The sequence below is a fragment of the Vulpes vulpes genome, chromosome 9 (genome assembly GCF_048418805.1).
Source record: "Vulpes vulpes isolate BD-2025 chromosome 9, VulVul3, whole genome shotgun sequence".
In the NCBI taxonomy this organism is placed as follows: Eukaryota; Metazoa; Chordata; class Mammalia; order Carnivora; family Canidae; genus Vulpes; species Vulpes vulpes.
The window spans coordinates 91768778-91792110 of NC_132788.1; the positions used below are offsets into that span (position 1 = coordinate 91768778).

At 37.4% G+C, this 23333-nt stretch overlaps 1 protein-coding gene and 1 pseudogene across 33 annotated transcripts in view; one reads left to right on the forward strand and one right to left on the reverse strand.

The window, feature by feature from the left end:
- The window catches only part of DOCK3 (dedicator of cytokinesis 3), a 523288-nt gene that overhangs the window by 419288 nt on the left and 80667 nt on the right, over window positions 1-23333 (reverse strand). The window lies entirely within an intron of this gene.
- LOC112910857 (cofilin-1 pseudogene) lies at window positions 15805-16362 on the forward strand (annotated as a pseudogene).

Genomic DNA, 23333 nt, shown 5'->3' on the forward strand with positions numbered 1-23333 from the left:
ATTGTTTCCTTGCTGATCTTCTCCTTAGATAATCTGTCCATTGCTGTGAGTGGGGTGTTAAAATGTACTATTATTGTATTATTACCAATAAGTTTAAGTTTGTTATTGATTTGTATATTTGGCAGCTCCCAAATTGTAGGCATAAATATATACAACTGTTAGATCTTCTTGTTGGATAGACCCCTTTTTTCTTCATCTCTTATTAGTCTGTTTTATTTTTTTATTATTTTTTTTATTAGTCTGTTTTAAAATCTAGTTTGTCTGATATAAGCATTGCTACCCCAGCTTACTTTTGATGTCCATTAGCATGATAAATGGTTCTCCACCCTCTCACTTTCAATATAGAGGTGTCTTTGGATCTAAAATAAGTCCCTCTTGCAAGCAGCATATCGCTGGGTCTTATTTTTTTAATCCATTCTGATACTCTATGTCTCCTAATTGGAGCATTTAGTCCATTTATATCCAGGGTAATTACTGAAAGATAGGACTTTAGTGCCCTTGATTTACCTATAAAGTTGTTGTTCCTGTAGATTGTCTCTGTTCCTTGCTAGTCTTTGTTGCTTTTGGTCTCTTTCTCTTGCTCAGTGGGTCTCCTTTAACATTTCTTGCAGAGTTGAGTTAGTGTTCATGAACTTCTTTAGTTTTTGCTTGTCTTGGAAACTGTCTATCTCTCCTATTCTGAATGACAGCCTTGCTGGATATCGTATTTGGGGCTGCATGTTTTTTCCCATTCAGTATGTTGAATGTATCATGTTACTTTCTCTTGGTCTACCAAGTTTCTGTGGACAGGTCTGCTGCTGACTTTGTGTGTCCACCCTCAGAGATTAAGGACCTTCTGTCCCTAGCTGCCTTCAGAATTCTCCCTTTATCTTTGTATTTTGCAACTTTCACTATGATATCTCTTGGTTTTGACCTGTTTTTGTTAACGTTGAGGGGAGTTCTCCGTGCTTCTTGGATGAGAAGGCCTGTTTCCCTCCCCAGATTAGGGAAGTTCTCAGCTATAATTTGTTCAGGTAAACCTTCTGCCCCCTTTTACCTGCTCTTCTTCTCCTGGGATTCCTTTGACACAGGTATTATTGCATTTTGTGGAATTGCTGAGTTCCCTAAGTCTATTTTCATGATCTATTAGTTTTCTTTCCATTTTCTTTTCAGCTTCATTGTTTTCCTCAATTTTATCTTCTATATTACCTATTTGATCCTCTGATTCTTCCATCCTCATTGCAATTACATCCAGTGGGCTTTCACTTATAGCACTTTTTTTATTTTGACCTAATTTTTAGGTCTTTTATCTCTGTAGCTAAGGTTTCTTTGATGTCTTCTATGCTTCTTTCAAGCCCAGCTAGTGGTCTTATAACTGCTGTTCTAAATTCTTGTTCAGATATATTGCTTACATCTGTTTTGAGCAAATCCCTGGCTGTGATTTCTTCTTGATCTTTCTTTTGGGGAGAATTCTTCCATCTTTTCATTATGTCTGGGTTTCTGTCTTTTGTGTATTAAGAAAGATTGTTATGTTTCCTGCTTCTCAGAGTAAAACTATATTAAGAAGGGTCATACACTGTCCAGGGCCTGGTGCTTTAGGCAGTGTTTCTGGTATATGTTGTGTGCACTCTGCTGTTGTGTTTTGGCTGTTCTTTCCCCCAGGTCAGTCCTCTACAGAGTTTCTCCTTGCTTGCAGTGGGAAGTGTTTGGACCTTTAATTAGGTGTGCTTTGATAAAAGCCTGATAAAAAGAAAAAAAAAAAAAAAACAGCCTGATCCAAGAAAAGGGAAAGGAAAAGGAACAGAAAAAAAACAACTAAATAAACAAAAACACTATAAACCTGATTCCAAAGAAAAAAGAAAAAAAAAAGGAGCCAGATATATATATATATATATGTATATGTATATATACATATATGTATATATGTATATATATATGTATATATATATGTATATATATATGTGTGTGTATATATATATATATATATATATATATAAAGGGGGGGAACAAACCAACAAAAACTATAAGCCTAATTCCAAAGAAAAATTAAAAGATTAAAAAAAGAAATTTATTCCTATTTCCACCAGAACTGAAGCTGACATTTTGGAGCACTTTATGATCAGCAGACTTGGTTCATGTTGGGGTAGGGTGACCGCTGTATTGGTCTTCTGAGTGAAAGGCCCACTGCACTGGCTCACAGTCAGACCTGCCCTAGTAAAGATGCCCCTGCAGAGTGCAGGGGGGGCAGTATTTGGTGTAAGTAACTTCAGCTTCCATTGGAAGCACTGTGTTTCTCTCTGAAGTCCCACTGTGCTAGTGGGCAGGGGATGGTGAGGGCAGAAGATCATATCACCCTGCTCTCTCACCCCCAGGAAGGGGAACTTGTGGCACTGCTGTTCAGGTGGCCATCACAGAAAAGTGAAAAATCTTCCCTTCTGTGTTCCAGGCTTTTGTCAGATCTTTGCCCTCAGCCATTAGCATGCTGGGTGCCACGGTTCTCCTTTGTTTCATCTCTGGCCAGAGGCTGGGATTCAAAACTCCAAATCTTAAAGGACCATAAAGGCCCACACCTGCTCCCCTCCCCCAGAGGAGAGCTTCCCAGCACTGCGCCCAGCACTGCTCTGTCCCAGAAAAGCAGTCACATACTTGTGAAGGTGCCAGAGTCTATGGTGAAGCCCCGTAGACAGCAAAAAGCTGTGACCAGGTAATCTGCCCTCTACTGTGCCTCATTCCTTTTCTGTTGATCAGCTGTTCAAAGGTGCCCAGCGGGCCTCCTATACTTGAAGAGGCAAAATAACCTCTTCTAAATGTAATCCAGGAAGGGGATTGCACTCTTCCAGTGCAACCCAGGGGATCCCCACACTGGGATGTCTAAAGCAAACCCTACACCCTGTTCTCTCTCCTGCTCTCTTCCTGACTTCTCTCAGGAAAAAGGGCTGCCTCCTCTTCGTATCACTAGGGTTTTTCTCTCCCCCAATTCACATCTCTGAACCTTGTATCTGCCATGCTCTCCTTCCAATTATGGAAGCTGTTTCCATAATCCTCAGATCAATTTCCTAGTTATTCAAAATGATTTGATGTTGATCTAGATGTGTTTGAGGGACAAGGCAAGTTCAGGGTCCCCAAATACTCCACTATCTTAACTTCTCACTCTGATTTTTTTTAAAAAACACTTTTCTTAAATATTTAATCCCATTAGGTTAGAATAGCAATAAGTAAGAAGGGAAATACAAATTAATCAATAGGGAAGGCTATTTAGAAAAATACTCTGGGTCTTGTGTATAAATATATATACAAATATTTATAAATCTATATAGATAGATATTTAAGTCATCTGAAAGTTACAATTACTTAAACATATAGGCAAAAAGTAATGGTCAGGGCATCGGTCTGGCTCAGTCAGTACAACATGCAATCCTTGATCTCAGAGTCACAAGTTCACGCTCCATGTTGGGGATAGAATTTACTTATTAATAAATAAATAAAGTGCCAGGGAAAACTTTCCCTTTAAAAAAAAAGTAGTGGTCACCTGTCCCTGTGCCATGCTCTGTGCTAGGTGTTTTCACATTTATAATCTCAAACACAGCTGACCACTGCTTTGTTAAATATGCATTATTTAGGTTGTGAATTGTCCTTGTCTGTCTCCCAATGTAAGTGAAGCTATACTATCAAAAATAGCCAACAGTACCACTACAATGGCTACTGGCAGAGAGGCAGCAGAACAGTGTCAGCAGTGTTAAGTCAAAAGAATGAAGCTTCTATAGAGTTCAGGACATGTGACAGTCAACAATAAGCAGTCCTTTACAAAGATACTGGGTACAGACCAATTAAGTCAGATCAAAAGCACCAAATGCAGTTTAACAAAAAGTACTGTTCAACAAGAAGTTTCAAGCTTTTTATTTCAAAGGTGTAACATATCTTCACCAACAAAAGGAAAATAAATGCAAATTTATTACCCCCACCTACTATCCTGGAAGAGGAGCAGCACAGGAAGTAGAAACAGGTAGATGACAACCACAACTTCTATTCCATATCATGATTTTTTTTTAAGATTTTATTTATTTATTCATGAGAGACACAGAAAGAGAGAGAGAGGCAGAGACACAGGCAGAGGGATAAGCAGGCTCCATGCAGGGAGCCTGACGCGGGACTCGATCCCAGAGTCTCCAGGATCATGCCCTAGGCCGAAGGTGGCGCTAAACCGCTGAGCCATCCGGGCTACCCCCATATCATGATTAAAAATAGCTTAATAAAAAAATCACGGTCCATTGTAAAGGGCAGACTTCCATGTAGATCAACTTTAGAAATCATTTAAGTAACCAACTATAAAATCAAGGGCCAAAAACAAAATCTATAATTATCTAAAAATACTGATTTTTTTCTTTGATACATCAATAAAAACATGCACAGCTCACACAATTTTTCATCCTTTTCCAATTACATAATAGGCAAGGAAGAAAGTGCCAGCCACTTGTATCAACTTTTATAGAGAATTCAGCCCCAAAACAGGAAACAAAATTATTCAAAAGGTCCACATTCAAAATGATCTTGCCAGTATTTTCACTGAAAACAAAGAACAATCTACTCTACATATTTGCATAACTTAGTGCTATTTTCAATCTTCATTCATCAGCAGTTAAATATAAAAGACAATTAGCAATAAATAAATGCACATTTTAAAAATGAGGTCTTTTACTTCTAAATGAGTTACTTTTTCCTTAAAATTAGTCCCTTTGGAGAGCCACAAATTTCAATAATACTGCCATTGATTAAGATATTTTTAAAACTCTATTAGAATTCAAAAGTTTATAAACTTCTGGTCTTAGTCCTGACAAACTATTTGTATTTAACGAATACAAACCTGAATGAATACATGAAACAATTGCGTAAGAGCACTGGAAAGCAACTATCATAGATAAGACCTGAAGTACTATAATCCTTTAGAAAAGAGAACATCAAAATGAGATTCTCATTCACCTGACTTTCCATGAAGGGATCCAATAAAAAAAATGACAGTTTCACTGAGATAAGAAGAAAAAGATTAACTCTGAGAGCTACCATTACAATCTCCACTTTTGGGACTGCCCAGTTCCTAAACAGGATGCAGGGAAATGCTCCAACAAGCCCCGAAGAAAGAATCAGCCAAGAGGCTAAAGAGTTGAGCAGAGCCACATTACATTTACGGGAATAATAAAACATGCACAGTAACTTTTCAAGAGAAACTACAGAAATCAAAAATTAATGAGTAAAATATTTAAAATATTAAAAGAACATATTCATCAACCTTGACTTTTATATCCAGGGAAAACATCTTTCAAAAATGATGACAAATTAAAAACTGACTGGGACGCCTGGGTGGCTCAGTGGTTGAGCGTCTGCCTTCAACTCAGGGTGTGATCCTGGAGTCGCAAGATCAAGTCCCACATCGGGCTCCCTGCATGGAACTTGCTTCTCTCTCTGCCTATGTCTCTGCCTCTCTCTCTCTCTCTGTGTATGTCTCCCATGAATAAATAAACAAAATCTTTTAAAAAATAAAAAACTGATTCACATAGAAGCTGAATGAATGTGCAGCAAACCTGCACTAAAATAAACACTATTAAAATGAGTACTTGAAGTTTTCACTCAAGATGACAGAAGAGTGGTCAGCTGGTCCCTTAAATTTAGCTAGATAACTATAAAAGCATTCTGAACACCCATGAATTCAACCTGGGATGTAAGAAAAGAATACCGGAACTCTTCAAGTAAAAATGTGACCACTTTTGGCAAGGTAGGAGGTGCAGAGAGGTGAATCTGGGGGAAGATAAACGGCAGCGTTAGGGGGGAGCCTCTGTAAACAGGCTACTGGAAAGTGATACCACTCCTGAGGGCAAAATCAGAACCCTTAGAAATCTACTCCAGTGAGAAACATCCCTGCCTCAAAGGTGCTCAGGTGGTGAAATGGGCAGAATTCTAGGTGGGACAGTATGGTCTCAGGATCCTTAGAGTCACAGAATTAATGCAGTGGCCTGAGCTAGTGGAGTTCCCAGGTAATGGGGCTGAAAAACTGGCTGGGGTCAGAGAGCCCAGGAGGGGGTTCTCAACTTTGTTCACCATAGACCAGGAGCCAGCCTATTGGGTGACTTCTCTCTCCCTGCGGAACCTGCAGAGGACTCAAATGCAAGGACCCTCCATCTTCCCCTGGGAAGGGGAGAGCAGGTGCGTGCACATCCCACCACTGCTCTCACTGCTAGCCCCCTACAAAATGCAGTAAGGCAAGACACTCCGACTTTCCCCAGGAGTATTGGTATAAGCATGTACCACAGGAGTATGCAGACTGTGGCACACACAAAAGTGAAGACCATTTATCCCTGAGGGTTTACTGAAGAGAGGGGACTGCCATCTTTCGGCTATAGGGCTAGAGATCAAGGCCTGGTTATTTTTATTTGGATCATCTAAAGAGACCAAAAAGCCTTCAGAGAACAAAAAGCTACACTGAGGATCAGCTTACACTGAGCCCAGCCCCCTGGCAAGGTTGGGTGCAACTCCGCCCAGGCAGACACCTGAGAAGCAGCACAGCAGGCCCTCCCCCAGAAGACCAACTGGAAAAACAGGTGCACAGCGAATTTACAGATCCCATAAGACTAAAACTCCAGAGCTAGGGGAAAATAATATATAGCCTTCAAGGCTTTTGTCTCATGATTCATTTATCTTTCAATTTATAATTTTCCATTACTTTTTCTTTTTTCTCTTTTCAACTAGCTTATTTTATAAACTCTTCGTTTTTAAGTTTCTTTTTTTAACTTTTTTTTACATTTATATTTAATAGATATATACTTCATTTTTGGCTTCATTTCACTCTATTCAATTTTATTTTTGTATAAGTTTTGATTTATTTACAACCTTCAGATTTAGTGTCTGCTAATACAGAGACCAAAATACACTCAAGAACAAATGGATTATCCTGTTTTGTCCACCCTGTGAGATTGTATTCCCTCTTCCTCCCTTTTTGCTTTTTTCCCTTTTGCTTTTTCTTTTGCTGTTCTGTTTTCCTTCCTGACCTCATCAGATTTGTCTAGTGTATATTTTGCTTGGGTCATGGTTGATATTTTTGATTCTGTTCACATGTTCATCCTTCTCTGGACAAAATAACTAGAAGGAGGAATTCACAACAAAAGAAAGAACCAAAGGTAATACTCTCTGCCACAGATCAAATTGATATGGATTTACATAAAATGTCATAGATGGAATTCAGGATAACAATTATAAAGTTACTAGATGGGCTTGAAAAAAGCATAAAAGACACTAGAGAATCTCAGTGTAGAAATGAGACCAATCAGGCTGAAATTAATAATACTCTGAGATGCAGCCTAAATTGGATGCTCTAACAGCTACAGTAAATGAGGCAGAGGGGACAGTGAGTGACAAAGACAAGTTGATAGAAAGGAAGGAACCTAAGGAAAAGATTTAAAAAAACTAATAGCCCATGAGGAGCAGCTTTGAGAAATCAGTAATGCCATGAAAACAACCAACATCAGAATTACTTTAGTGTCTGAGGGTGAAGGGGGTGCCAGAAGGTATATCTGAAGAAATCATAGCTGAGAACTTCCCTAATCTGGGGAAGAAAACAGACATTCATATTCAAGAGGTGGAGAGGACCCCTCCCAAAATCAATAAAAATAGATCAACACTCTGACATATAATAGTGAAGCTTGCAAATTTCAGAGATAAAGAGAAAATCCTCAAAGTAGTTCAAGACAAGAGATTCCTAACATATAGAGGCAGAAACATTAGATTGACAGCACACCTATCCACAGACACCTGGCAGACCAGAAAGGGCTGGCATGATATATTCAGGGTACTAAATGAGAAAAACATGCAGCCAAGAATACCTTATCCAGCAAGGCTGTCATTCAGAATGGAAGGAGTGACAAAGAGCTTCCTGGACAGATAGATACTGAGAGAATATGTGACCACCAAGCCAGCCCTATAAGAAATATTAAGGGGGATCCTCTAAGCGAAGAGAGAGCCCAAGAGTAACATAGGCCAAAAAGAAACTGAGACAATCTACAGAAACAGGGTTTTTAGAGGTATTACAATGGTACTAAATTCATACCTTTCAATGTTATTCTAAATGTAAATGGGCTAAATGCTCCAATCAAAAGACATAGGGTATCAGATTGAATAAAAAAGCAAGACCCATTCATATGCTGTCTACAAGAGACTCATTTTTGACCTAAAGACACCTCCACACTGAAAATGAGGGGGTGGAGAACCATTTACATACAAAAGGACCTCAAAAGAAAGTTTGGGTAGCAATCCTTATAACAAATTAGATTTTAAACCAAAGACTGTATTAAGAGATGAAGAGGAACACTATATCATACTTAAAGGGTCTATGCAACAAGAAGATCTACAATCATAAATATTTATGCTCTTGAGAGCAGCCAATTATATCAACCAATTAATAACCAAAGTAAAGAAATACATATAATAATACATTAATAGTAAGAGATTTCAACACCCCACTTAGAGTGATAGATCATCTAAACAGAAGATCAGCAAAGAAACAAGGGCTCTAAATGATACCTGGACCAGATGGACTTCACAGATACATTCAGAACATTCCATCCTAAAGCAACAGAATTCACATTTTTCTGAACTGCACATGCAACTTTCTCCAGAAAAGATCACATACGAGGTCACAAATCAGGTCACAACTGATACCAAAAGACTGGGATCATACCCTGTATATTTTCAGACCACAATGCTTTGAAACTTGAACTCAATCATAAGAGGAAATTTGGAAGGAAGTCAAATACCTGGAGGTTAAAAAGCATCCTACTAAAGAATGAATGGGTCAGACAGGAAGTTAAAGAAGAATTAAAAAGATTCATGCAAACTAATGAAAATGAAAGCACAAAACCTGTTCAGAATCTTTGGGATACAGGAAAGGCAGTCCCAAGAAGGGAGTATATTTCAATACAAGCTTCTCTCAAAAATTTTTTTAAAAACTCAAATACACGAGCTAATCTTACACCAAAGGAGCTGGAGAAAGAATAGCAAATAAAGCCTAAACCAAGCAAGAGAAGAGAAATAATACAGATTAGAGAAGAAATCAATGAAATAAAAACCAGAAGAACAGAGAACAGATAAACAAACTAGGAGCTGATTCTTTGAAAGAATTAATAAAATAAATAAAACTCCTAGCCAGACATATCTAAAATAAAACAGAATGATCCAAATTAATAAAATCATGAATGAAAGAGGGGAGATCACAACCAACACCAAGGAAATACAAACAATTTTAAGAACATATTATGAGCAACTATATGCCAATAAATTAGACAATCTGAAACCAATGGATCCATTCCTAGAAACATATAAACTACCAAAACTGAAACAAGAAGAAATGGAAAACCTGAACAGACCAATAACCAGCAAGGAAATTGAAGCAGTAATCAAAAACCTCCCAACAAACAAGAGTCCAGAGCCAGATGGTCTCCCACCAGAATTCTACCAAACACTTAAAGAAGAAATAATACCTATTCTCCTGAAGCTGTTTCAAAAAATAGAAATGGATGGAAAACTTCCAAACTCGTTCTGAGGCCAGCATCATTACCTTGACCCCAAAACCAAAGACTTCATCACAAAGGAGAATCACAGACCAGTATCACTGATGAACATGGATGTCAAAATACTCATCAAGAGACTAGCCAGTAGGATCCAATAGTACATTAACAGGATTATTCACCATGACCAAGTGGGATTCATTCCTGGGCTACAAGGGTGGATCAACATTTGCAAACCAATTGTGATAGATCACATTAAGAAAAGAAATGACAAGAACCACATGATCTTCTCAATTGATGTAGAAAAAGCATCTGACAAAATACAGCATCCTTTCTTGATTAAAAACTTTCCACAGTGTAAGGATAGAGGGAACATATCTCAATATCATAAAATCTATATATGAAAAGCCCACAGCCAATATTATTCTCAGTGGGGGAAAACAGATCTTTTTCCCTAAGATCAGAAATACAACATGGATATCTACTCTCACCACTGTTGTTCAACATAGTACTAGAAGTCCTAGCCTCAATAATCAGACAACAAAAAGAAAGAAAGGCATTCAAACTGGCAAAGTAGTAGTCAAACTCTCACTCTTTGCAGATGACATGATATTGTATGTGAAAAACCCTAAAGACTCCATCCAAAAATTGCCAGAACTCATATAGGAATTCAGCAATGTGGCAGGATACAAAATAAATGCACAGAAGTCAGTTGCATTTCTATATACTAACAATGAGATTGAAGAAAAAGAAATTAAGGAATTAATCCCATTTATAATTGCACCAAAAACCATACGATACCTAGAATAAGCCAAAGCGGTACCTTTACCTCTGTACTCTAAAAACCATAGAACACTTATGAAAAAAATTAAGAAAGACGCAAAGAAATGGAAAAACATTCCATGCTAATAGACTGGGAGAACAAATCCTGTTAAAATGTCTATGCTACCCAGAACAATCCACACATTCAATACAATCCCTATCAAAATACCACTGACATTGTTCACAGAGCTGGAACAAATAATCCTAAAATTTGTATGGAACCAAAATAGAAGATGAATGTTGAAAAAGAACACCAAAGCTGGGGTACCAGAATTCCAGACTTCAACCTCTATTACAAAGCTGTGATCATCAAGACAGCATGTACTGGCACAAAAACAGACACACAGATAAATGAAACAAAATGGAGAACCCAGATATGGACCCTCAACTCTATGGTCAACTAATCTTTGACAAAGCAAGAAAGAACATCCAATGGAAAACAGAGTTTCTTCAACAAATGGTGTTGGGAAAACTAGACAGCCACATGCAGAAGAATGAAACTGGACCATTTTCTTATACACAAAAATTCAAAACAGAGGAAAGACCTAAATGTAAGAAAGGAATCCATCAAAATCCTAGAGGAGAACACAGGCAGCAACCCCTTTGACCTTGGCCATAGCCACTTCTTTTAGACACATTTCTAAAGGCAAGGGAAACAAAAACAAAAATGAACTACTGGGAAAATACATGTATTATATTCTCCTATTCAATTCAAAGTTTGGCTGGATTTTGATAAAATTCTAGGTTATAAATCATTTTCCATCAACATTTTGAAGACATCACTCCACTGTCTCCCACAGTTAAAGTCCAGTCCTTTGTATACACCATGCTCTTTTCTATCTCTGAGCGCTAGCTGAATCTTCTTGGTCTCAATACTCTGAAATTTCACAATGATATGGCTCTATTTTCATCCATTTGTGTTAGGTATTTGCTGGGTCCTTTCAATATGAAAAGCCATGTCCTCCCATTCTGGAAAATTTTCCTGAATTATTTCATAGCCAATTTCCTTCCCTCAGCTTCTTTCCTCTATGTTTCTGAATCTCCACCAACTGATGTCCTCTTAAAGCCGACTTTGCATTGTCTTATCTTCTCTAATCTTCTATGACTTGTATTTTTTTTTTATTTTCCCACCCTTCTACTGAGATTTTCCATTCCTGCTATCATGTTTTTTAATTTCCAAGAACTCCTCTCTGTTGTCTAATGTTCCTTTTTAATAGTATCCTGTTGTAGCTTCATGAATGCAATGTCTTCTTTTATCTCTGAGGAAATCATTCACAAGGCTTGTTTTCTAAGTTTTCTCCACCCTATGTAGTCTCCTTCCCATGAGTTTCTTTTTCTTTTCTTTCTTCTTTTTTTGGAGGAAAGAAGAGCCATTGTTCATATTAAAGGCATCCTCAAATACATGGAATCATTGGTTGTCTGCTCATATTTAAAAGAAAGGAAATCAAAAGTATATTAGAAGCTCTAAATGCATGGGTGAATGAATCTTGCTGACCTTATAATTCACTGTTTAGAGATCTCACTACCATTTGTTGTGAAAACCCTGATATCAGAGTATCAACTGGGGTCTAGTCAGGAGACAAAAACCAATCTTTCAAACAAGAAAAATGTATTATTAAAAAACCATTAATAGGTAAAAGATGGTAAATGACTAAAATATAAACGAGAACTCTAAGATGTAACCAAGGTAGCAACTATGAAAAGATATTGCCATCTTTACAGCTAAGAGAAAAGTAAACAAGAAAAACAGCTTAGTAACTTACAGGTCTTAAAAAGCGAAGATACTGATCTTTGATGAAATGGTGGGCCACTGCAGAAACATGCTATTCTGCTGCAGTGGTAATTGCTGGAGGCCACTCACCAAAACCAAGACTGCTACTTGCCATGAAGAATAGTGTAGAGACCAACTGCGTGAAGAGCAGTTAACTCCAGGGTTAAAATAAAAACAGGAAGAACCAAGTCCATTCATCACCCAAGCAAGTAGTCTCCCTACAGTACCTCTTTATTGGCAGAACCTAACAAATATTTAGCTGGCAAAGAAGAAATGTGGTTTGCAGAGTCTCCAGCTTTAGCATCATAAAAAAGGGCTAAGAAGGGCAGGTTCAGAATTCAGAGACAATAAGTCAATAACTGGCACAATCAATATTTCTAAGTCCCTCATCTTGCCCTATTCAGACTGTCCCCAAAGAGTCTTCTAATCTTTTGTTTTGGAAGGTAAAGGTCTGACTTCCAGTATTTCCAGAGCCAGGTGGGAGATAAAGGCTAGAAGTTTCTGTATTCAGCATGCACATTGTCACAATCCCCAGTTTTCAATACAAAGCCTATCTCCTATGGAACTGTGAAGTCTCCCAACCCACAAATGCTCTATTTATCCTCTAACAAAAATAAACCTCAAAACTTCTACCAGGATGGGGCACCTGGGTGGCTCACTTAATTAAGTGACTGACTTTGGTTTCAGCTCAGGTCATAATCTCAGGGTCATGAGATCGAGCCCTGTGTTGGGCTTTGTACTTAATACTGAGTCTGCTTTGGGCTCTCTCTCCCTCTCCCTTTGCGCCTCTCTCTCTCAAATAAATAAACAAACAAACAAACTACCTTGTACCAGGATAAGAGAGGAGCTGCCACCAAATGAAATGAAGGTAGAAGAAGAGCTATATAATTTCATCCTCATTTCCAAAATTCCTGTCTTTCAATTCCTGTCTTTTAAGGATCTGCAGTATAAAGAAGGTTGGTTCCCAGCTTTTTTCTACTACATGCCTGGGATTCAGTTACCTTCGATGGGTAAAGCCATAGTTTCCACTCTTCCAATGCCTTGCCAACTTTGCTTATTCTTGTGGGTGCACTGCAATTTTAAACCTTTATACTTTCATTCTGTAGTATTTCAGAAAAAAGTAAAGTCAAATACGAATATTCAATACTCCATTGTAACCCAAAAGTTCCCAAACATTCTTTCAATATGGTAGCAAATTTTCATCCTTTTGGGAGTTTGTAAAATTATTTTGAGGGGCATTCCAAATAATTTTTGAAAAAAAAAGCTCAATATTAGAATTAATTATATAATCTACCATTGTGACTTTTCTAAACATAACATTCATCTAGATGTTATATAATCTACCATTGTTAAACTGTTCTCTCTTCTCTTTGTACTCTCATTTCCTACCTATTCACTGCTGTTTCCTAGTATACCTTCATCAGGATACACCATTGGTTTTGTGAATAGGATAAATGGAATGGATCTTGGGAGACCAGGGTTCTACTTCTAGTTCTGTTGTGGATGATTTATAATAGCATGACTTTGTATTAATTATATAATTATATAATCTACCATTGTGACTTTTCTAAACATAACATTCATCTAGATGTATATGCCGTAACATTTGTTTTTAAACTGTTTCTAAATTTATGGTCACATTTAATAATAAATGAAAGAATGATTATATAATCTACCATTGTGACTTTTCTAAACATAACATTCATCTAGATGTATATGCCGTAACATTTGTTTTTAAACTGTTTGTAAATTTATGGTCACATTTAATAATAAATGAAAGAATGAAGAATTTTAAAAGCAGAATTTTTAAAAGAATTTTAAAAGTCTTTTAAAAAGACCTGGGGTGCCTGGGTGGTGCAATCAGTTAAGCATCCATCCAACTCTCTTGGTTTCAGCTCAGGTCATGACCTCATGGTCCTGAGATCAACTCCCACAGGGGCTCCATGCTCAGTGTAGAGTCTGCTTGTGACTCCCTCTCTCCCTCTCCCTCAACCCTTCCACACCACACTCTCTAATAAGTAAAAATAATTTTTTTAAAAAAAAAACAAAAAGAATGAATACCTGACAGAGGTCACCTGGGTGGCTCAGTTGAGCATCTACCTTCTACCTAGGTCGTGACCCTGGGGTCCTGGGATTGAGCCCCGTGTCAGCAGGGAGCCTGCCTCTCCCTCTCCCTCTGCCCTTCCCCCCTGCTCATGCTCGCATACTCTCTCTCTCTCTCTCTCTCTCTCTCTCTCTGATAAATAAATAAAACCTTTTTAAAAAAGACCTGGCACAAAAAGAGATAAAGATGTTATGCAAAGATGCATGATCTGTTCTCAGTCCTAGTAGCAGCACCCAAAGCGTAATAGAGAAATTGAGAGGAATACCATCCAGCATATCTGAACATACCTGTGCTTTTCCTGCGAGAAGCCCAAACTTCACCTATCAGCCTAAAATGTCTATGGAAAAAATAGCTATTTTGAATATCTTACAGAGCGGAACCTAAGGCATCACAAAGTCATGCTGTTATAAATCATCCACAACAGAACTAGAAGTAGAACCCTGGTCTCCCAAGATCCATTCCATTTATCCTATTCACAAAACCAATGGTGTATCCTGATGAAGGTATACTAGGAAACAGCAGTGAATAGGTAGGAAATGAGAGTACAAAGAGAAGAGAGAACAGTTTAAGATGCCTGGGCCACTCATCAAAGATCTCATGAGACTTCGATTATCAGCATCATTCTGAACCCCTGATAAATCTGATTTCAAGTATAAACACAAAACTACAAAAAAAATTTACAATCCTCCTCTGCACCACAAACCCAAGGGAGGCAAACACATATCTATTTAAACTTCAAATCCTGAGGCTTCTTTTTTATAACCCAAAATATATTAGTAACTTAACAAACTCTCATACAATACTCCACAAATGAAAACCTTCCTAACCTCTATTGTTCAAATGTCCAAAAACAGAAAGCCTCATAAACACACCTGTTAAGTGTTTATTTGTTCACTTATGAAAGTAACCTATTTGGAGAAACAGCAAGCCCTACACAACTCAATAGACTTTAGAAGTGAATCTCAAGAAATAGTTGTTTTTCCAAAACTAGAGTCTCAATGAATTCCAAATAGCTTACTCAGAGCAGACAAGCAGAATCCTTTCTGCCACATACTACCTATCTTCTCTTCACTCTCATAAGGTTCAGTTTCCTCAAATAAATATGGAGGCAGTAATGTTTCACAGGTCATATTAAGTATTAGCTGAAATAATGAATGTATAATATCTACCACTATTGCCCAGAACATGGTAGAGAGCAAATGATTATTATGAAACTCTTAATTACTTTTAAACATTAACTTAAGTTGCAAACATAATTAAAAATCTTCCAAAAGCATTTAAAAGTAATAGTTAAGAGTTCAGAGTTATATTATATAAATGTACACTAAGTACCGTGATTTGAAATTCTGTGACAAATACATAAATCATACATAAATCATACATAAATCATTTCTTAAAGTGAACAGAAATAGTCTTTATAGTCACAAGGAGACTTTCTTATCAGAAAGACGCAAATTTTCTTACCCATAAAATTACATTAAAACTTAAAGTTTTTATTTTTTTCAAGTTTTTATTTAAATTCTAGTTAACAGGTTCAGTTGGATCCTGGTGGCAGCTGCAGCGGCTCTCATCTCTTCTGACCCGTTTTGCTATCTCCCTTTCGCTTCCGGAAACATGGCCTCTAGCGTGGCGGTTTCTGATGCTGTCAGAAGTGTTCAATGACATGAAGGTGCGTTAAGTCTTCAACACCAGAGGAGGTGAAGAAGCGCAAGAAGACAGTTCTTTTCTGCCTGAGTGAGGACAAGAAGAACATCATCCTCGAGGAGGGCAAGGAGATCCTGGTCGGTGATGTGGGCCAGACTGCCGACGACCCCTACACCACCTTTGTCAAGATGCTACCAGACAAGGACTGCCACTATGCCCTCTATGATGCATACTATGAGAGCAAGAAGGACCTGGTGTTTATCTTCTGGGCACCTGAGTCTGCACCCCTTACGAGCAAAATGATTTATGCCAGCTCCAAGGATGCCATCAAGAAAGAGCTGACCGGGTTCAAGCATGAGTTACAAGCAAACTGCTACGAGGAGGTCAAGGACCACTGCACCCTGACAGAGAAACTGGGGGGGGCAGTGCCATCATCTCTCTGGAGAGCAAGCCTTTGTGAGCCCCCTCCAGCCCCCTGCCTGGAGCATCTGGCAGCCCCAGACCAGCCCATGGGGTTGCAGCTGCCCCCTTCCTGCCAGACCGGAGGGGCTGGGGGGATCCCAGCAGGGGGAGGGCAATCTCTTCACCCCAGTTGCCAAACAGCCCCCTCACCCTCTGGACCTTCCTCCTCCCTCTATCCCTGATGGTTCTGGCTTTCCCAAACCATTTTTGATCTTCTGATTCCTCTTGGGTTGAAGCAGACCAAGTTCCCCCCAGGCACCCCAGTTTGGGGGGGGGGCTGTATTATTTTTTAACGACACCCCAGCTCCTCACCTGTTCCTCCCTTTTCCCATGCTGTCAACTTCTAACCGCAATAGTGACTCTGTGCTTGTCTGTTTAGTTCTGTTTATAAATGGAATGTTGTGGAGATGACCCTTCCTTGCGCCACCTGGTTCCCCTCCCCTTTTCCCCTGGTCTTGGCACTCATGGAAACAGGACCAGTAAGGGACCTTCAATTAAAAAAAACCAACAACACACACTAAATAAATAAATAAATAAATAAATAAATAAATAAATAATAAATTCTAGTTAACATAGAATGTAATTTTGGTTTCAGAAATAGAATTTAGTGATTTAATATTTACATATAATATCCAGAGCTCATCACAAGTGCCCTCTTTAATACCCATCACCATTTACCCCATTCCCCTGCCCACCTCCCCTCCAGCAACCCTCAGTTTGTTCTCTATAGTTAAGAATCTCTTATGATTTGCCTCCTTTTTTTTCCTTCTTTCCCCTTTGTTCTTTGTTTTGTTTCTTAAATTCCACATTTGAGTGAACCTTTCTCTGACTTATTTCTCTTAGCATTATATTCTCTAACTCCATCCACATCATTACAAATGGCAAGATTTCATTCTTTTTGATGGCTGAGTAATTGATTTTATACAGACATCACATCTTTATTCATCAGTTGATGGACATTTGGGCTCTTCCCATATTTTGGCTATTGTTGATAATGTTGCTATAAACATTGGGGTGCATGTGCCCCTTCAAATAAGTGTATTTGTATCCTTTGGGTAAACACCTAGTAGTGCAATTGCTGGGTCATAGGTAGTTCTGGTTTTTTTTTTGTTTTGTTTTGTTTTTAAAAGATAAACATTTTATTTCAATAGCTTCACCAAAAATATTTTTCCTCCTTTTTGTTTTTGTCTTTTTTCTTCAAAGATTGTATTTATTTATTCATGAGAGACACACAGAGAGAGGCAGAGACATAGGCAGACGGAGAAGCAGGGAGCCTGATGTGGGACTCGATCCCAGGATCCCAGGATCCCAGGATCATGACCTGAGCCGAAGGCAGATGCTCAACTGCTGAGCTCCCCAAGTGTCCCGGTAGTTCTATTTTTAACTTTTTGAGGAACCTCCATATTTTCCAAAGTGGCTACACCAGTTGGCATTCCCACCAACAATTTAAGAGGATTTACATTTCTCCACATCCTCACCAACATCTTTTATTTCCTGACTTGCTAATTTTAGCCATTCTGATGAGTGTGAGGTAGCATCTCAGTATAGTTTTGATTTGTATTTCCCTAATGATGAGTGATGCTGAACATCTTTTCATGTGTCTTTTAGTCTTCTGTATATCTTCTTTGGGAAAATGTCTATTCGTGTCCATTTCTTAACTGGATTATTTATTTTGGGGAGTGTTGAGTGTGTTATGTGGACAGCAACATGTAGAAGAATGAAACTGGACCACTTTCTTACACCATACACAAAATAAATTCAAAATGGATGAAAGACTTAAATGTGAGACAAGAAGCCATCAAAATCCTAGATGAGAACACAGGCAGCAACCTCTCTGACCTAGGCTCTAGCAACTTCTTACTAGACACATCTCTGAAGGCAAGGGAAACAAAAGCAAAAATGAACTATTAGAACTTCATCATTCTGCACAGTGTAGGAAACAATCAACAAAACTAAAAGGCAACCTACGGAATGGGCAAAGATATTTGCAAATGACATTATAGATAAAGGGTATTTAAAAGCTTAAGTTTTTAAATGCCATTAGAAAGTGGAAGCAAATACTAATCCAAAAAAGAACAATAGAAACTAATAAAGATGGTACCCAAACTTGGAGTCTTTTATTACATAATTTTTCAACAATACCTTCTTTCATTTATATATATATATATATATATATAACAAAGTTTACACTGGTTTGCAGATGCTGATACTGACTCTTAGTCTGAATATTATAGAAAGGCAAGACAAGAAAAGGAAAACCAGGGGCAGCCCGGGTAGCTCAGCAGTTTAGCACCACCTTCAGTCCAGGCATGATCCTGGAGACCCACGATGGAGTTCCACGTTGGGCTCCCTGCACGGAGCCTGCTTCTCCCTCTGCCTATGTCTGTCTGTCTGTCTGTCTCTCTATCTCTCATGAATAAATAAAATCTTAAAAAAAAAAAAAGAAATGGAAAACCAAATATTAAGCAAATGAAAAGTTGATACAAAATAGTCTTACTGGTTGGAATATGCATGAATCAAAAATTAGAAGAGGAAATCAGGAGATTTCTAGATGACTTATACTGGCTCACCTTGCCTATTCACTGATAGATTCACCTTGAGCAACATGAATACTGAATTATTTCTTTTCTCCTTCTGCAAACAAAATAACTATTGTACATTTGGATTCATTCTAATCACAGAGAAACTAAAGAATTAATAAATATTTACATTACTTAGATCTCTTGGAATAAAAGATTACTTTTAAACTTTTTTTTACAAGTTGATTTTTCACACCACTTTAAAAAAGAAATCTGTTATTAAATATATATTATATATATATTATCGTATCTACAATATAATTTAAGAAAAAATCAGATGTACACTCTCCAGCTTGGTAGTGGAAATTTTCTTACAGAAAAGCCAGCATCAACTTTAGGACTAAGGACAGCACAGGAATAGGCAGATAAGTCAAATCAGACTAAGACAATGAGGGGACAGAAGACAGAAATGTTCAAAGTAAAATGGAAGAAGGGATTGAGTGAGAAACCCATAGTAGGAATACCTACAAGACCCAAAGTCAAAATACCCTATGGATCATGAATCTAGACAGTAAAACAAGGTATGAATAAGATGGCTTCGAAGAGCTATACGGGTAACAAATCAGCAAACAGACACAATGGGGATAAGTGACATGAGTCTTCCAGCACAAAGCATATGTCATAAGCAATAAATACTATCTCGGGAAGTATTCTCTAAGGAAGCCAGAGAATTTTACTACACACTGTCATTTATAAACATGCGCCCAGCAAGTGAATTTAAGTGGAATTCCTGGCTTGGAGGGAATGTAATGAAGACAGAGTACCTACTTGAATTGGCTCTTGAAACAATTAGAATTTGGTATTATTTATGACAGGGAAAATGATGTTAACTAACCAACCAAAATCAAGTCTCAGGCCGCCTGACGGTCTCACAAAATAACTTCTAAATCAAAATTCTAAATTTATTTATTTTTTTTTAATTCTAAATTTAAATTCAAGCCAAAACACAATGAGATATTACCTCACATCTGTTAGGATCACTATCATCAAAAATACAAGAGATAACAAATGCTGACAAGGATGTAGAGAAAAGGAAACCCTGGTACACTGTTAATGGGAATGTAAATTGGTACAGCTACTACAGAAAACAGTATGGAAGTTCCTCAAAAACTTAAAACTAGATTCTTTTTTCCATTGTTCATTGTAGCATTATTCACAACAGCTAAGACAAAGAAAACTATCAGTGGATGAATGGATAAAGAAAAGGTGATCTATGTATGTATGTATGTATGTATGTATATTTATCTATTTATTTATTTATTTATTTAAATTATATACTTGTTAAATATATATGTCAAATATTAATTCTAGAAACCAAATAGTAAAACAAGATACAGTGATAATATACTATATATGTATATATGTATCAGCCATGAATTAATCATAGTAATAAAAACAAATACTAATTTAACTAACAGGATGATAAGTATATTGGAAGAATGTAAGAAGCATGTTTGTATATGTTTGGGATGGGAAAGGAGAACAGGGCTAAAATCTTATCTTTCACTGCAGAGTAAATACATAAGAATAAAATGGAAAAAATTAGGGGCATCTGGGTGGCGCAGTCAGCTAAACATCTGCTTCTGGCTCAGGTCATGACCCCAGGATCCTGGGATTGAGCCATGCATGCATCAGACTTCCTGCTCTATGGGAAGTCTGCTTCTCCCTCTCTCTGACCCTCCCCACTGCTTGTGCTCTTGCTTTGTCTCTCTCAAATAAATAATCTTTTTTAAAAATTTGAAAAAATTAATAGAAATATAAACAAGTTCTTTTTCATTGTTGTTTTCTTTATTATTTTATTGCCTTTTTTTTTTTACATTTTTCCAGCTTTACTGAGCTGTAATTAACATATAACTGTGTAAGTTTAAGGTGTACAACATTACACCTTTGATACACTTTGATTTGATACAGATATATACTGGAAAATTATTACCTCCATAGAGCAGCTAGCTAACCCTTCCATCAAGTTACATAATTAGCATTTCGTTTTGTAGTGATGTTTGAGATCTACTCTTAGCAACTTTAAAATATATATTACAGTATTATTAACTATAATCATCATGCTATATGTTAGATCCCAAAATTTATTTTCCTAACATTTTCTTTGGTAGACATTTAGGATGTTATCAATTTTTTGCTCCTACACACAATGCTGTAGGTGTCTTCATATGCACATATGCAGAAGTTTCTTCAGACTAATACATTCAAATATTTCCTACCATGGCCTAGATTTAGAAATAGATTTTGTATCATAATCCCATACACATGAAATTGAAGCAAATCTCACAAAGAAAAAAATCTATGATGCTACATGCGATTATGCCACCTACCAATTGATTACCCCTCAGGACCAATCTACCCTTCTCTATCCTGCTTTTTAATTCTGGAATTAAGTTCTATGATGGTTAATCCTATGTGTTACTCTGGCTGCACTACCTGCATGCCCAGACACTGTTAAATATTATTCTGGGTGTGTATATGAGAGTTTCTGGATCATATTGACATTTTTTATTGGTAAACTGAGTAATAAAGCAGATTGTCTTCCCCAATATGAGTGAGCCTCATCTCATCCAATTTACTGAAGGCTTGAATACAACAAATAGGTGAAATAAGAGAGATTTCACTTTCTTTGCCCATTTTCAAGCTAGGACACTGGCCTCCTCCTGCCTTCAGGTTTATACTCCAACTGAAACTTACACCATCAGCTCTCCTGGTTCTCAGGCCTTCTGACTCTGACTAGAACATTGGTTCTCTGTAGCCTGCCAACTCTAGATCCTGGGACTTCTTAGCCTCTATAACCATACAAACCAATTCCTTGTAATAAATTTATACATACGCATATATATCTCCTACTGGTTTTTCTGGCAATCCTAGACTAATATAGAGCCTATCCACATTTCTTCTTTGCAAACTCACCCACATTAGGCTTTGTCAATAGAGTACTAATGTGACACGGCAAGCCCATAGCAGAAAGGAGTTTCCCTTCTTGGTTCCAGTGCACTATTTTATTGTCAGCACCCTAGCCAGGTGACCGGCATGTTGGAGGCCCAGCAGTGCTTATCTCAGCCACCTCCATAGACAAGCTATGGCTCTTAGGCTCTGGCATCTGAGGAACTGCACTTATGGACCAGCTCTGGCTCACTCATACCATTCCGTAAGTTTTACTGCTACCCAGCAGGTTGTTGCTATTGGCCAGCTCTAACCCATGCCCTCCGGCAAGTTTCTTGACCACTGACAGGCTACATGTTCCTATGGCAGCCATGGCCTTTCCAAAAGGATCTGAATCTTTGCCTTGAGAGAGGAGAGTGTTCTTTTAAATTAATTCCTTGCTTACTGACTTTTCCTCAGTAGTCACTGACTTTGGCACCTGTTACTTCTATAAATTTTTAATGTTTTTTTTTTACCCCTTTTAGTAATTACTTTTTACCAGTTAACATTCATATTAAATATTCCCTATTCAAATTATTACTGTAAGTAGATCATAACTGATATAGCAAAATATTCCTGATATTTTTTATTAATGTTGATAGTGAGCACTAAATGAAATTTGTAATCCATTAATGATTTGATGAGGCTAGCTTTAAAAACACTTCTTTAAGGTATACACTTAGCCATTTAAATGCTAAATCATAGGATATGCACATCTAACATCACAAGATATCCCCATTATCCTCCATATAAGAATTCGCACTGAAAAATATCTGGGTCAACATCTGGAAAGATCAGACTAATTTTATTCTCAAACTAGTATGCATGGACTTGTTCATCACTCTGATTGTAACTTGCTATTCTTTGTTGACAAGACTGAGCATTTCTATGGAGTCCATAGTCATATTTTTGTTCATTTTTCTATTCACTTGTTATTTATTAGCATTGGTTTACATGAGTTCTTTTATATTATCCTTGTCATTTATTGCAAAAAAAAATTTTTCCAGTTTGTAACTTGGTTTTTCATTAATCCATTTCATTGATGCATAATTTACATACAGTATCATGCACAGACTGTGAATGTACCATTCTATAAGCTTTAACAAGTGTAATACACACATAACCCAGATTTCATCAAGACACGGAACTCTTTAATCATCCTGAAAATTCCTTCATGCCTCTTTCCAGTCAATACTCTCCTAGGCAACCACTATTCTATCATCACAGATTTATAGTATTGCTTGTTCTTGAATTTCATATAAGTTGAATCATAGAGAATGTAATTTTTCATATCTGGTTCATTTGTTCAACGTATTTTTTAGATATAACCATGTTGTTGCATCTTTATACTTCTCATAAAATTTACCAAGTCCTTTTATTTTTTAAATTTTTTACTGGTATGTAACATTCATAAGTGTGAAAATCATTAGTCTACAGCTAAGTAAACTTGCAAAGAATATACAACTGTATGTCCACCACTCAGATAAGTAAAATTG